The sequence below is a fragment of the Dendrobates tinctorius genome, unplaced genomic scaffold (assembly GCF_039654945.1).
Source record: "Dendrobates tinctorius isolate UK_male_01 unplaced genomic scaffold, ASM3965494v1 ptg000055l, whole genome shotgun sequence".
Taxonomy (NCBI): Eukaryota; Metazoa; Chordata; class Amphibia; order Anura; family Dendrobatidae; genus Dendrobates; species Dendrobates tinctorius.
In genome coordinates, this window is record NW_027361723.1 from 2,813,433 (window position 1) to 2,826,321 (window position 12,889).

Sequence of the window (12,889 nt, forward strand, 5' to 3'; positions counted from 1 at the left end):
ACTGGTGTGTCATGCCCTTACATGTCCGTGGCTGCATGTGCGCTACACTGAAAAGGCCAGCGTTTGTCGCTTACAGGTGCAGATAACCCGCTGAACAACGTTAGTGATGGTGATCACTGATTACAATTATTACCCGCGAACAATGATTTCCCAGGAAGTGCAGGTCAACTGAAGTTCCGGAATTAGGCCTAACCGTCATTCCTGAAAAAATGAAAAACTTACGTGTGCAAACCACAGGTGCTGTAGCTTGCTTAACAGCTCGCCAGCTGTTCTCACGCCCAGTATGGATTACACGTGATTGCACAAAGGTGAGAAAGGGTACCGTATCCCCAGATAACATGTATGGATAGCGTACACATTCAAAATATATGTCTCAGGAGGCAGGCTCAGATGGTGTTAGGCCCAGTATGGATTGCACGTGATTGCACAAAGGTGAGAAAGGGTACCGTATCCCCAGATAACATGTATGGATAGCATAGTGTACACATTCAAAATATATGTCTCAGGAGGCAGGCTCAGACGGTGTTAGGCCCAGTATGGATTGCACGTGATTGCACAAAGGTTAGAAAGGGTACCGTATCCCCGGATAACATGTATGGGTAGCGTACACATTCAAAATATATGTCTCAGGAGGCAGGCTCAGACGGTGTCAGGCCCAGTATGGATTGCACGTGATTGCACAAAGGTTAGAAAGGGTACCGTATCCCCGGATAACATGTATGGATAGCGTACACATTCAAAATATATGTCTCAGGAGGCAGGCTCAGACGGTGTTAGGCCCAGTATGGATTGCACGTGATTGCACAAAGGTTAGAAAGGGTACCGTATCCCCGGATAACATGTATGGATAGCGTACACATTCAAAATATATGTCTCAGGAGGCAGGCTCAGAAGGTGTTAGGCCCAGTATGGATTGCACTTGATTGCACAAAGGTTAGAAAGGGTTCCGTATCCCCGGATAACATGTATGGATAGCGTACACATTCAAAATATATGTCTCAGGAGGCAGGCTCAGACGGTGTTAGGCCCAGTATGGATTGCACTTGATTGCACAAAGGTTAGAAAGGGTACCGTATCCCCAGATAACATGTATGGATAGCGTACACATTCAAAATATATGTCTCAGGAGGCAGGCTCAGACGGTGTTAGGCCCAGTATGGATTGCACGTGATTGCACAAAGGTTAGAAAGGGTACCGTTTCCCCGGATAACATGTATGGATAGCGTACACATTCAAAATATATGTCTATACATCAGGAGGCAGGCTCAAACGGTGTCAGGCACAGTATGGATTTGACGGCCCAGATTACACAGCGGAGGAGCAGGGAGAGGTAAAGATTGCAAATGCTGGGGCCCTGCCCAAGCAAGGGGGGCCCACTCGTGGGCGTCGGTACTGGCACTGGGCCCCTCATAGTACAGCGGTGTGTCTGACGGCGGGTGTGCACCACCACCGTCAGAGACACTTGATTGCATTATGAGGGACCCTGTGCCAGTGCCCGCGCCCAAGAGTCGGCCTACCCACCTGTCCAGGGCAACGGCACTCGCACGGTGTCGTGCGCTAGGTGGTGACCCCGGCCATGGGGGGGGAGGCAGCACAGTTAGGGAGTTTTAGAAAGTGGCATATGTTGATGTTGGACATTCAGCTTATGCAAAAGGCGAAATAGGTGAAGTCCCAGGAAGAGGTGGACCAAAGCAAGCCATTTTTCTGTCACCCTATGTGTCATCAGGGGAAGGTGGGACAAAATCCTTGGAAACCCATGCATGGTTCATTTTAATGAAGGTTAGATCATCCACATTTTGGGTTGACAGACGGGTCCTTTTTTCTGTCAGGATTGATCCAGCTGCACTGAAGACTCTTTCCGATAGCACACTTGCAGCTGGGCAAGCGAGCTCCTGTAAGGCATATTGGGCCAATTCAGGCCAGGTGTCCAGTTTAGTGGCCCAATAGTCAAAGGGGAATGACCTGTGTGGGAGAACATCGATATGGGAGGAAAAGTAGTTTGTAACCATAGTTGACAACTGCTGTCTCCTGTCACTTTCCATTGATGCTGTATTACCAGTTGTGTGAGCGGTACTTGAAAAATCAGTCCACAACACTGTCATGAAACCCCTGTCTCCAACGCCACTTCTGCTGTGTGCACCACGAACACCTCTGCCAAGCTGCCCCCGGCCCGTACGGCTCGTGTGAGAACCATCACCGCTGCTGTGTGCTGGGAATGCCTCAAGCAACCGATTTACCAGAGTTGCTTGTTTATTAGCCAATATTAGGTCAAGGTTCTCCTGTGGCATGATGTTTTGTAATTTGCCTTTATAGCGTGGATCCAGGATGCTGGCCAACCAGTAGTCGTCATCGTTCATCATTTTGGCAATGCGGGGGTCCCTTTTTAGGATGCGCAAGGCATAATCTGACATGTGGGCCAATGTTCCCGGTGTCAATGATGCACTGCGAGTGCTGGTTGGAGGAGCACTTTCTGGCAAATCCACATCCCTCCAGTCACGCACAAACCCTGTACCAGACCTTGCCACGCCAACATTTTCACTTGCCCCACGAGATGCATCCTCCTCCCGTAAGTAATCATCCCCATCATCATCCTCCTCCTCCTCTTCTTCCTCCACCTCGTCCAGGAGAGGTCCCTGAGCAGACAATGGCTGAATGTCATCAAGGATTCCCTCCTCCTCTTCCTCCTCATCAACATTGGCTGCAGACGCCTGCTCCTTAAGGTGCGTCAAAGTTTGCATGAGCAGACGCATAAGTGGGATGCTCATGCTTAGGATGGCGTCGTCTGCGCTTACCAGCCGTGTGCATTCCTCAAAACACTGAAGGACTTTACAGAGGTCTTTCAGCTTCGACCACTGCACACCTGTCAACTCCATGTCTGCTCTCAAAGTGCCTGGCCGTGTATCCTCCCACAAATGCATTATGGCCTGCCTCTGCTCGCACAGCCACTCCACCATGTGCAGGGTGGAGTTCCACCTTGTTGCAATGTCGATAATCAGGCGGTGGTTGGGAAGGTGGAGCAATCGCTGCAGCTTCTGCATACGAACGGAGTGTACAGGCGACCGGCGGATGTGCGCGCACAGTCTTCGCACCTTCTGGAGCAGGGCTGTTAACTCCGGATAATTTTTGAGGAAGCACTGCACCACCAGGTTCAAGGTGTGAGCCAAGCAAGGTATGTGGCTGAGTTTTGAAAGGGCTATGGCTGCCACAAAATTACGGCCGTTATCACTAACTACCTTGCCTGCCTCAAGATGTACACTGCCCAGCCATGACTCAGTTTGTCGCTGAAAGTACTCGGCCAGCACCTCGGCGGTATGTCTGTCGCCCAAACACATCATCTGCAACACAGCCTGCTGACGCTTTCCACTAGCTGCTCGATAGGGGGACACATCGTGTGCAACAGTGGCAGCTGCAGATGGAGTGCTCGTACGACTGCGCTCTGTGGACGAGCTTTCGCTTCTGGAGGAGGAGGAGGAGGAGGAGGGTGGAACGCCTACAGCCAACTGTTTCCTGTACCGTGGGCTAGGCAGCACTGTCCCACCACCGCTGTCCCCTGTGGACCCTGCATCCACCACATTAACCCAGTGCGCAGTGATGGACACGTAATGGCCCTGGCCATGCCGACTGGACCATGCATCAGTTGTGAGGTGCACCTTTCCGCTCACTGACTGCTTGAGTGCATGGACTATGCGGTCTTTCACATGATGGTAGAGGGCTGGGATGGCTTTGCGAGAGAAGAAGTGGCGACTGGGTAGGTCATAGCGTGGTACTGCATAAGCCATGAGTTCGCGGAAAGCTGTGCTTTCCACCAACCGAAAGGGCATCATCTCAAACGAGATTAGTTTGGCAATGTGGGCGTTCAAACCCAGTGTACGCGGATGAGAGACTGAGTACTTTCTTGACCTATTCATAGTGTCTGGGAGGGTGAGCTGGACTTGAGAGCTGCATATGGTGGAAGTAGCGGTGGACAGGGCGGACTGAGAGAGGGTTGATGATGGTGATGGAGTTGGTGTTCTTTCTGATGGCCTAGAATCAGTCTTTCGTTGATATAACAGTGGGATTCCCTGACTGCTGTGGCCTTGCAACGACACCTCAACATTTGCTGCTGTGCTAACCGGTGGGCTTACAGTGGGGGAAACAATGTAGCATTGCTGACTACCTTCGTTGTGATCAGTTGCACATGTGGCACTTGAGGTTTGGTGTTGTGTCCACCCTTGCAAGTGCATGCTGGTTAAATGTCTAAGCATGCAACTGGTTTTCAAATTTTTCAGATTTTTCCCTCGGCTAAAGGTCTTTGCGCACTTCTTACAGATAACCTTGGCCTGATCACGAGGATTTTGTTCAAAAAAGTGCCACACTGCACTCTTCCTACTTTGGCAGACATTTTGCGGCCTAGCACGATGTGATCTTTTGACCCTCTGGACAAGCTGTCCAGCAACTCTTTTGATGTTTGGAACCTGTCTTTGGAGTGCTCCGGGCCTGCCAGATAACAGCTGTTGCGATGTCGATGTCTGCAGTGGATGCTCCTCATCTGAGCTATTGGATGCAGCACCCTCTTCCCCCAATGGATGCCAATCTGGGTCAACAACTGGGTCATCCATCACCTCCTCTTCTATGTCATGTGCACCTTCCTCTGTGTCACCGTGTATGGTGGTATAGTGTGCGGGAAGGGGCACCTGAGTCTCATCAGGGTCAGAATCTGGCTCTGTACACTGCGAGGACAATGTAGTGCTCTGAGTGAATGTACCAGCAGAATCATCCATCAGCGGCTGTGCATCAGTGCACTCCATGTCAGATTCATCTTGGCCTGGGTAATTCACCATTTGACTTGATAATCCAGGCATGGTATGTGAAAACAGCTCCATGGAGTAATCAGTAGTATGGCCTGCGTCATCCTTCAATCTTGGTTGGGGTGAAGGACACAAGGAAAGGTGTGGTTCATGAACATGAGCCTCCAATGACGACTCAGTGCTTTTACTTTTTACAACTGAATAAGAGGAGGCAATAGAGCTGGAGGCTGAGTCAGCAATGTAAGACAAAACTTTTTCCTGATGCTCTGGCTTTAAAAGCGGTTTGCCAACTCCTAGAAAACTAAGCGTTCGAGGCCTTATGTAGCCAGACGATGATGCAGGCTCAACACCTCCTGCATTCGGTCCTATTTTGCTCTTGCCACTACCATCAGATCCACCACCAACACCATCATTACCAGCTGCCAACCCCAGCCCAATTCCACGGCCTCTTCCACCAGCCTTCCTCATTTTTGGTAGAAATGTAGACAAAATCCAACAAACTATATAGTATGTAAAACAAGGTACAAGGTGTCTATAGGACAGGGGAGATTTTGAATTTCTGCAGACACTTGTGGACACTGGACACTTTTGGATTGTGTGAGGCCCACTGATATCTGAGCGCTATGTGACAGGCTCGATGGCACAGCTGTGACCTAAGTGACTAGAGGATAAGGGAGATTTTGAATCTCTGCACACACTTTTGGACACTGGACACTTTTGGATTGTGTGAGGCCCAATGAATATCTGAGCGCTATGTGACAGGCTCGATGGCACAGCTGTGACAAAAGTGACTAGAGGATAAGGGAGATTTTGAATCTCTGCACACACTTTTGGACACTGGACACTTTTGGATTGTGTGAGGCCCAATGAATATCTGAGCGCTATGTGACAGGCTCGATGGCACAGCTGTGACAAAAGTGACTAGAGGATAAGGGAGATTTTGAATCTCTGCACACACTTTTGGACACTGGACACTTTTGGATTGTGTGAAGCCCAATGAATATCTGAGCGCTATGTGACAGGCTCGATGGCACAACTGTGACCTAAGTGACTAGAGGATAAGGGAGATTTTGAATCTCTGCACACACTTTTGGACACTGGACACTTTTGGATTGTGTGAGGCCCACTGATATCTGAGCGCTATGTGACAGGCTCGATGGCACAGCTGTGACAAAAGTGACTAGAGGATAAGGGAGATTTTGAATCTCTGCACACACTTTTGGACACTGGACACTTTTGGATTGTGTGAGGCCCACTGATATCTGAGCGCTATGTGACAGGCTCGATGGCACAGCTGTGACCTAAGTGACTAGAGGATAAGGGAGATTTTGAATCTCTGCACACACTTTTGGACACTGGACACTTTTGGATTGTGTGAGGCCCAATGAATATCTGAGCGCTATTTGACAGGCTCGATGGCACAGCTGTGACCAAAGTGACTAGAGGATAAGGGAGATTGGATTGCTTTTAAAAAATCAGTTTGCGGAGCAGTGGGTAAACAGCAATGCCAGCCTGTCAGGAAGCCTTAAAAGGCAGCCCAACAACCAACACCACTGATACACCACAATATAGCCTCCCCTTGCACTGCAAACACAGTGACTGGTGTGTTGTGCAAGCCAAATTTCTATCAGCAGCAGAAGCAGTTTTTTTTTCTTCTCAGCAGGACAAAAAAAAAAAATTGGGATTGCTTTTAAAAAAGCAGTTTGAGGCCCAATGAATATCTGAGCGCTATGTGACAGGCTCGATGGCACAGCTGTGACCAAAGTGACTAGAGGATAAGGGAGATTGGATTGCTTTTAAAAAAGCAGTTTGCGGAGCAGTGGGTAAACAGCAATGCCAGCCTGTCAGGAAGCCTTAGAAGGCAGCCCAACAACCAACACCACTGATACACCACTTTATAGCCTCCCCTTGCACTGCACACACAGTGACTGGTGTGTTGTGCAGGCCAAATCGCTAGCAGCAGAAGCAGTTTTTTTGTCTTCTTCCCTGCCTAACGCTTCCCTACAGAATCAGCAGCAACCTCTCCCTATACTGAGATCGGCAGAAGTAAGATGGCGGTCGCCGTGCACGCCCTTTTATACCCCCTGTGACGCCCACCAAAGCAAGCCAATCACTTGCATGCCCTTCTGAAAGATGGTGGTGACCCCTGCCTATGTCATCACGTCGCCCACAGTGTCCGTGGATCCTGATTGGCTGAAAAAGAGCGCAAAACAAACTTTTGAAACGCGACTTTGGCGCGTAAGTCGCCGACCTCGTGGCCGACCTCATCCTAGGGTCGGGTTTCGTTTCATGAAACCCGACTTTGCTAAAAGTCGGCGACTTTTGAAATTTTTCGACCCGTTTCGCTCAACTCTAGTCAGTAGGGATCCCAGCGCCAGGATGATGGCGGCAGAGCTGGCCTTGACGCTGGCGCCGCCGTTACACAGGTCGGTGGTGCAGCAGGAGGTGGAAGCAGAAACCCCGGAAATACCGCTGCTGCTCGGAGTGCAAGACAATGCACACGACTTAGTGATGGAAGTAACCGAGATCGCACCTACAGCGGAGAAAAGCAAATCTGATGAGCTGACCGGGATGGGAAGGGTTAAAAGCTGCTCGCAACAAGAATGTGGTTTATCCTCAGTACAAGTCACCGGCAGAAGGCTGCGTGCGGTACCTGGCACCGGTGTACACAGAGGACTAGGGGGCAACCTCTTCCTCTAGGGGAAAGAAGCTTTCATCATCACAGATGAGATTCTTTATGGCACCAGCAATGTGACTATGGATTCCTTACTGTACAAGCAAAGACACGATGGATTCTTCACTGTATGAACAGGAACTCTGCTGATTATTTACTGTACAAGCAGTGAGCCTCTGGATTCTTTACTGTCCGAGCAGTGACACTGTAGATTTTGTACTCTACAAGCAAAGACACTATGGATTCTTCACTGTATGAACAGGAACTCTGCTGATTATTTACTGTACAAGCAGTGAGACTCTGGGTTCTTTACTGTAAGAGCAGGGTGACTGTAGACGTTTCTGCTGTAACATGTTATAACCAGGTGATATAAAATGGTTACACATGTACAGTCAGTGTAGACCGGTGCTGGCTGGAGCTGAATGTACAGGACTACGACCAGAAAACCAAAATGCTGAGCTCACCGACTCCGACTGACGCTTCCACTGTCCGACAATACGTTTCTCCATTCGTGCAGTTTGCCGCAGTCTGACAATTGGAGCTGGAACTTGCTGCTGTGCAGACATAGCATTTCAGAGAGTAAGCTGCGGGCAGAAGGGGAATCATTACAGCGGACGTACATCACCTTCCAGTGTAGGCACAGAGGAGCGGCCTCCCGAGCAGCTGCTCCCGGCATCTACGTGGGCTCACCTATAGACATCTATACCTCTGCAAATCTAGCATGGAGGGCAGAGACAGTAACAGTGATCCACGGAGCACAGGACAACTCTGCCTACAGCTCCAATGGGAGAGTGCAGGTTATACAAGGGGCTTATGATGTTCGCTCCCCTCTCTGGGAGCAAATGTTGTTCCTATCTTCAAAAAGGGGAAGAAGGTGGACCCAGGTAACTATAGGCCGGTGAGTCTGACTTCTATACCAGGAAAGATCTTTGAACAAATTATTAAACAACATGTATGTCAATACCTGGATAAGAATGAAGTGATTAAACAGAGTCAGCATGGGTTTGTAACTAATAAGTCATGTCAGACTAACTTAATTTCCTTCTATGACGGTATCACTGATTGGGTGGATCAAGGAAATGCTGTAGATATAGTATATCTTGACTTCAGCAAAGCATTTGACAAAGTCTCTCATACAATCCTTATTGAAAAAATGATTAAGTATGGAATGGACAAGGCAACTGTTAGGTGGATTCATAACTGGCTTAGTGATCGGACCCAAAGAGTGGTCGTAAATGGCTGCACATCCAGTTGGAAGAATGTCTCAAGTGGGGTACCACAGGGCTCTGTCCTGGGCCCTGTATTGTTCAACATCTTTATCAACGATTTAGATGAAGGAATTGAGGGTAAACTGATTAAATTTGCTGATGACACAAAGCTAGGAGGGATAGCTAATACTAGAGAAGAGAGAGAGAGGATTCAAAAAGATTTAAATAAACTGGAGAAGTGGGCAGCAACTAACAGAATGGTTTTTAACAGGGAGAAATGCAAAGTACTACATCTGGGCAATAAAAATGGAAAAAGCATATATAGAATGGGAGGAATAGGGCTAAGTGACAGCACATGTGAAAAAGACTTGGGTATACTAATAGATCACAGACTGAATATGAGTCAACAGTGTGATGCAGCAGCAAAAAAGGCAAATGCAATTCTAGGATGTATTAACAGAAGCATACAGTCTAGATCACGTGAAGTCATTATTTCCCTCTACTCCTCTTTGGTCAGACCTCATCTGGAATATTGTGTCCAGTTTTGGGCACCACATTTTAAAAAAGACATCAACAAACTGGAGCAAGTTCAGAAAAGAGCGACCAGAATGGTGACCAGTCTGCAAACCCTGTCTTATGAGGAAAGGTTGCAGGATTTGGGAATGTTTAGTTTGCAAAAGAGAAGACTGAGAGGAGACTTAATAGCTGTCTACAAATATCTAAAGGGCTGTCACATTGTAGAAGGATCAACTTTATTCTCATTTGCACAAGGAAAGACTAGAAGCAATGGGATGAAACTGAATGGGAGGAGACACAGATTAGATATTAGAAAAAACTTTTTGACAGTTAGAGTGATCAATGAGTGGAACAGGCTGCCACGAGAAGTGGTGAGTTCTCCTTCAATGGAAGTCTTCAAACAGAGGCTGGACAGACATCTGACTGGGATGATTTAGCGAATCCTGCTTTGAGCAGGGGGTTGGACCAGATGGCCCAGGAGGTCCCTTCCAACTCTACGATTCTATGATTCTATGATTCTATGATCTAATCCTATCCTGTGTGATACTGTCTGCTGAGCCGTGTATCTAATCCCATCCTGTGTGATACTGACTGCTGAGCTGTGTATCTAATCCTCTCCTGTGTGATACTGACTGCTGAGCCGTGTATCTAATCCCATCCTGTGTGATACTGACTGCTGAGCTGTGTATCTAATTCTATCCTGTGTGATACTGACTGCTGAGCCGTGTATCTAATCCTCTCCTGTGTGATACTGACTGCTGAGCTGTGTATCTAATCCTCTCCTGTGTGATACTGACTTCTGAGCCGTGTATCTAATCCTCTCCTGTGTGATACTGACTGCTGAGCCGTGTATCTAATCCTACTGTGTGCTGAGCCGTGCATCTAATCCTCTCCTGTGTGATACTGACTGCTGAGCCGTGTATCTAATCCTCTCCTGCGTGATACTGACCGCTGAGCTGTGTATCTAATCCTCTCCTGTGTGATACTGACTTCTGAGCCGTGTATCTAATCCTCTCCTGTGTGATACTGACTGCTGAGCCGTGTATCTAATCCTACTGTGTGCTGAGCCGTGCATCTAATCCTCTCCTGTGTGATACTGACTGCTGAGCCGTGTATCTAATCCTTTCCTGTGTGATACTGACTGCTGAGCCGTGTATCTAATCCTCTCTTGCGTGATACTGTCTGCTGAGCCGTGTATCTAATCCTCTCCTGTGTGATAAAAAAGAGAATTGGAGGGATCCAATGGCTGGATATCCTTAAAGACAAAAATGTCCAGGAAGGATGGGAAATCTTGAAAAATGAAATTCTCAAAGCACAATTGTTAACAATTCTGAAAAGAGGGAAGAATAGGAAGCATTTAAGGAAGCCAGGATGGATGAACACAGAACTTAAGCACATGCTAAAAAGGAAGAAAAAAATGTTTATAAAATGGAAAGAGGGAGGCATATCTAAAGAAGAATATAATGCTGTCTGCAGAACCTGCAGGGAACAAATCAGATTATCTAAAGCTGACAATGAATTGAGGCTTGCAAGAGATGTCAAAAGCAATAATAAAGGATTTTGGGGATATGTCAAAAGTAAAAGAAAAGTCAAAGATGCTATAGGATTTTTACAGGATGAAAATGATGAAATGGTAAGACAGGATGTTGAGAAGGCTGAACTTTTAAATTCCTATTTTGCATCTGTTTTCTCTCAGAAAGGAAATGTAACATCAACTGTTCTTCACTGTCCTATTAAGGGAATAGAAGAATCCAGGATATCTATAAACAGAAATATAGTGAGGAAACACTTAGCTAACCTAAATGAATTCAAGTCACCAGGTCCAGATGAATTACACCCCTACACCCCAGAGTACTGAAGGAGATAGCAGAAGAAATTTCTGAACCCCTCTCCATAATATTTGAAAATTCTTGGAGAACAGGAGAAGTCCCAGAAGACTGGAGAAGAGCAAATGTTGTTCCTATCTTCAAAAAGGGGAAGAAGGTGGACCCAGGCAACTATAAGCCGGTGAGTCTGACTTCTATACCAGGAAAGATCTTTGAACAAATTATTAAACAACATGTATGTCAGTACCTGGATAAGAATGAAGTGATTAAACAGAGTCAGCATGGGTTTGTAACTAATAAGTCATGTCAGACTAACTTAATTTCCTTCTATGATGGAATCACTGATTGGGTGGATCAAGGAAATGCTGTAGATATAGTATATCTTGACTTCAGCAAAGCATTTGACAAAGTCTCTCATACAATCCTTATTGAAAAAATGACTAAGTATGGAATGGACAAGGCAACTGTTAGGTGGATTCATAACTGGCTTAGTGATCGGACCCAAAGAGTGGTCGTAAATGGCTGCACATCCAGTTGGAAGAATGTCTCAAGTGGGGTACCACAGGGCTCTGCCCTGGGCCCTGTATTGTTCAACATCTTTATCAACGATTTAGATGAAGGAATTGAGGGTAAACTGATTAAATTTGCTGATGACACAAAGCTAGGAGGGATAGCTAATACTAGAGAAGAGAGAGAGAGGATTCCAAAAGCTATAAATAAACTGGAGAAGTGGGCAGCAACAAACAGAATGGTTTTTAACAGGGAAAAATGCAAAGTACTACATCTGGGCAATAAAAATGAAAAAAGCATATACAGAATAGGAGGAATAGGGCTAAGCAACAGCACATGTGAAAAAGACTTGGGCATACTAATAGATCACAGACTGAATATGAGTCAACAGTGTGATGCAGCAGCAAAAAAGGCAAATGCAATTCTAGGATGTATTAACAGAAGCATACAGTCTAGATCACGTGAAGTCATTATTTCCCTCTACTCCTCTTTGGTCAGACCTCATCTGGAATATTGTGTCCAGTTTTGGGCACCACATTTTAAAAATGACATCAACAAACTGGAGCAAGTTCAGAAAAGAGCGACCAGAATGGTGACCGGTCTGCAAACCCTGTCTTATGAGGAAAGGTTGTAGGATTTGGGAATGTTTAGTTTACAAAAGAGAAGACTGAGAGGAGACTTAATAGCTGTCTACAAATATCTAAAGGGCTGTCACATTGTAGAAGGATCAACTTTATTCTCATTTACACAAGGAAAGACTAGAAGCAATGGGATGAAACTGAATGGGAGGAGACACAGATTAGATATTAGAAAAAACTTTTTGACAGTTAGAGTGATCAATGAGTGGAACAAGCTGCCACAAGAAGTGGTGAGTTCTCCTTCAATGGAAGTCTTCAAACAGAGGCTGGACAGACATCTGACTGGGATGATTTAGCGAATCCTGCTTTGAGCAGGGGGTTGGACCAGATGGCCCAGGAGGTCCCTTCCAACTCTACGATTCTATGATTCTATGATACTGACTGCTGAGCTGTGTATCTAATCCTCTCCTGTGTGATACTGACTGCTGAGCCGTGTATCTAATCCTCTCCTGTGTGATATTGACTGCTCAGCCGTGTATCTAATCCTCTCCTATGTGATACTGACTGCTGAGCCGTGTATCTAATCCTCTCCTGTGTGATACTGACTGCTGAGCCGTGTATCTAATCCTCTCCTGTGTGATACTGACTGCTGAGCCGTGTATCTAATCCTCTCCTGTGTGATACTGACTGCTGAGCCGTGTATCTAATCCTACTGTGTGCTGAGCCGTGCATCTAATCCTCTCCTGTGTGATACTGACTGCTGAGTAGTGTTGAGCGATACCTTCCGATA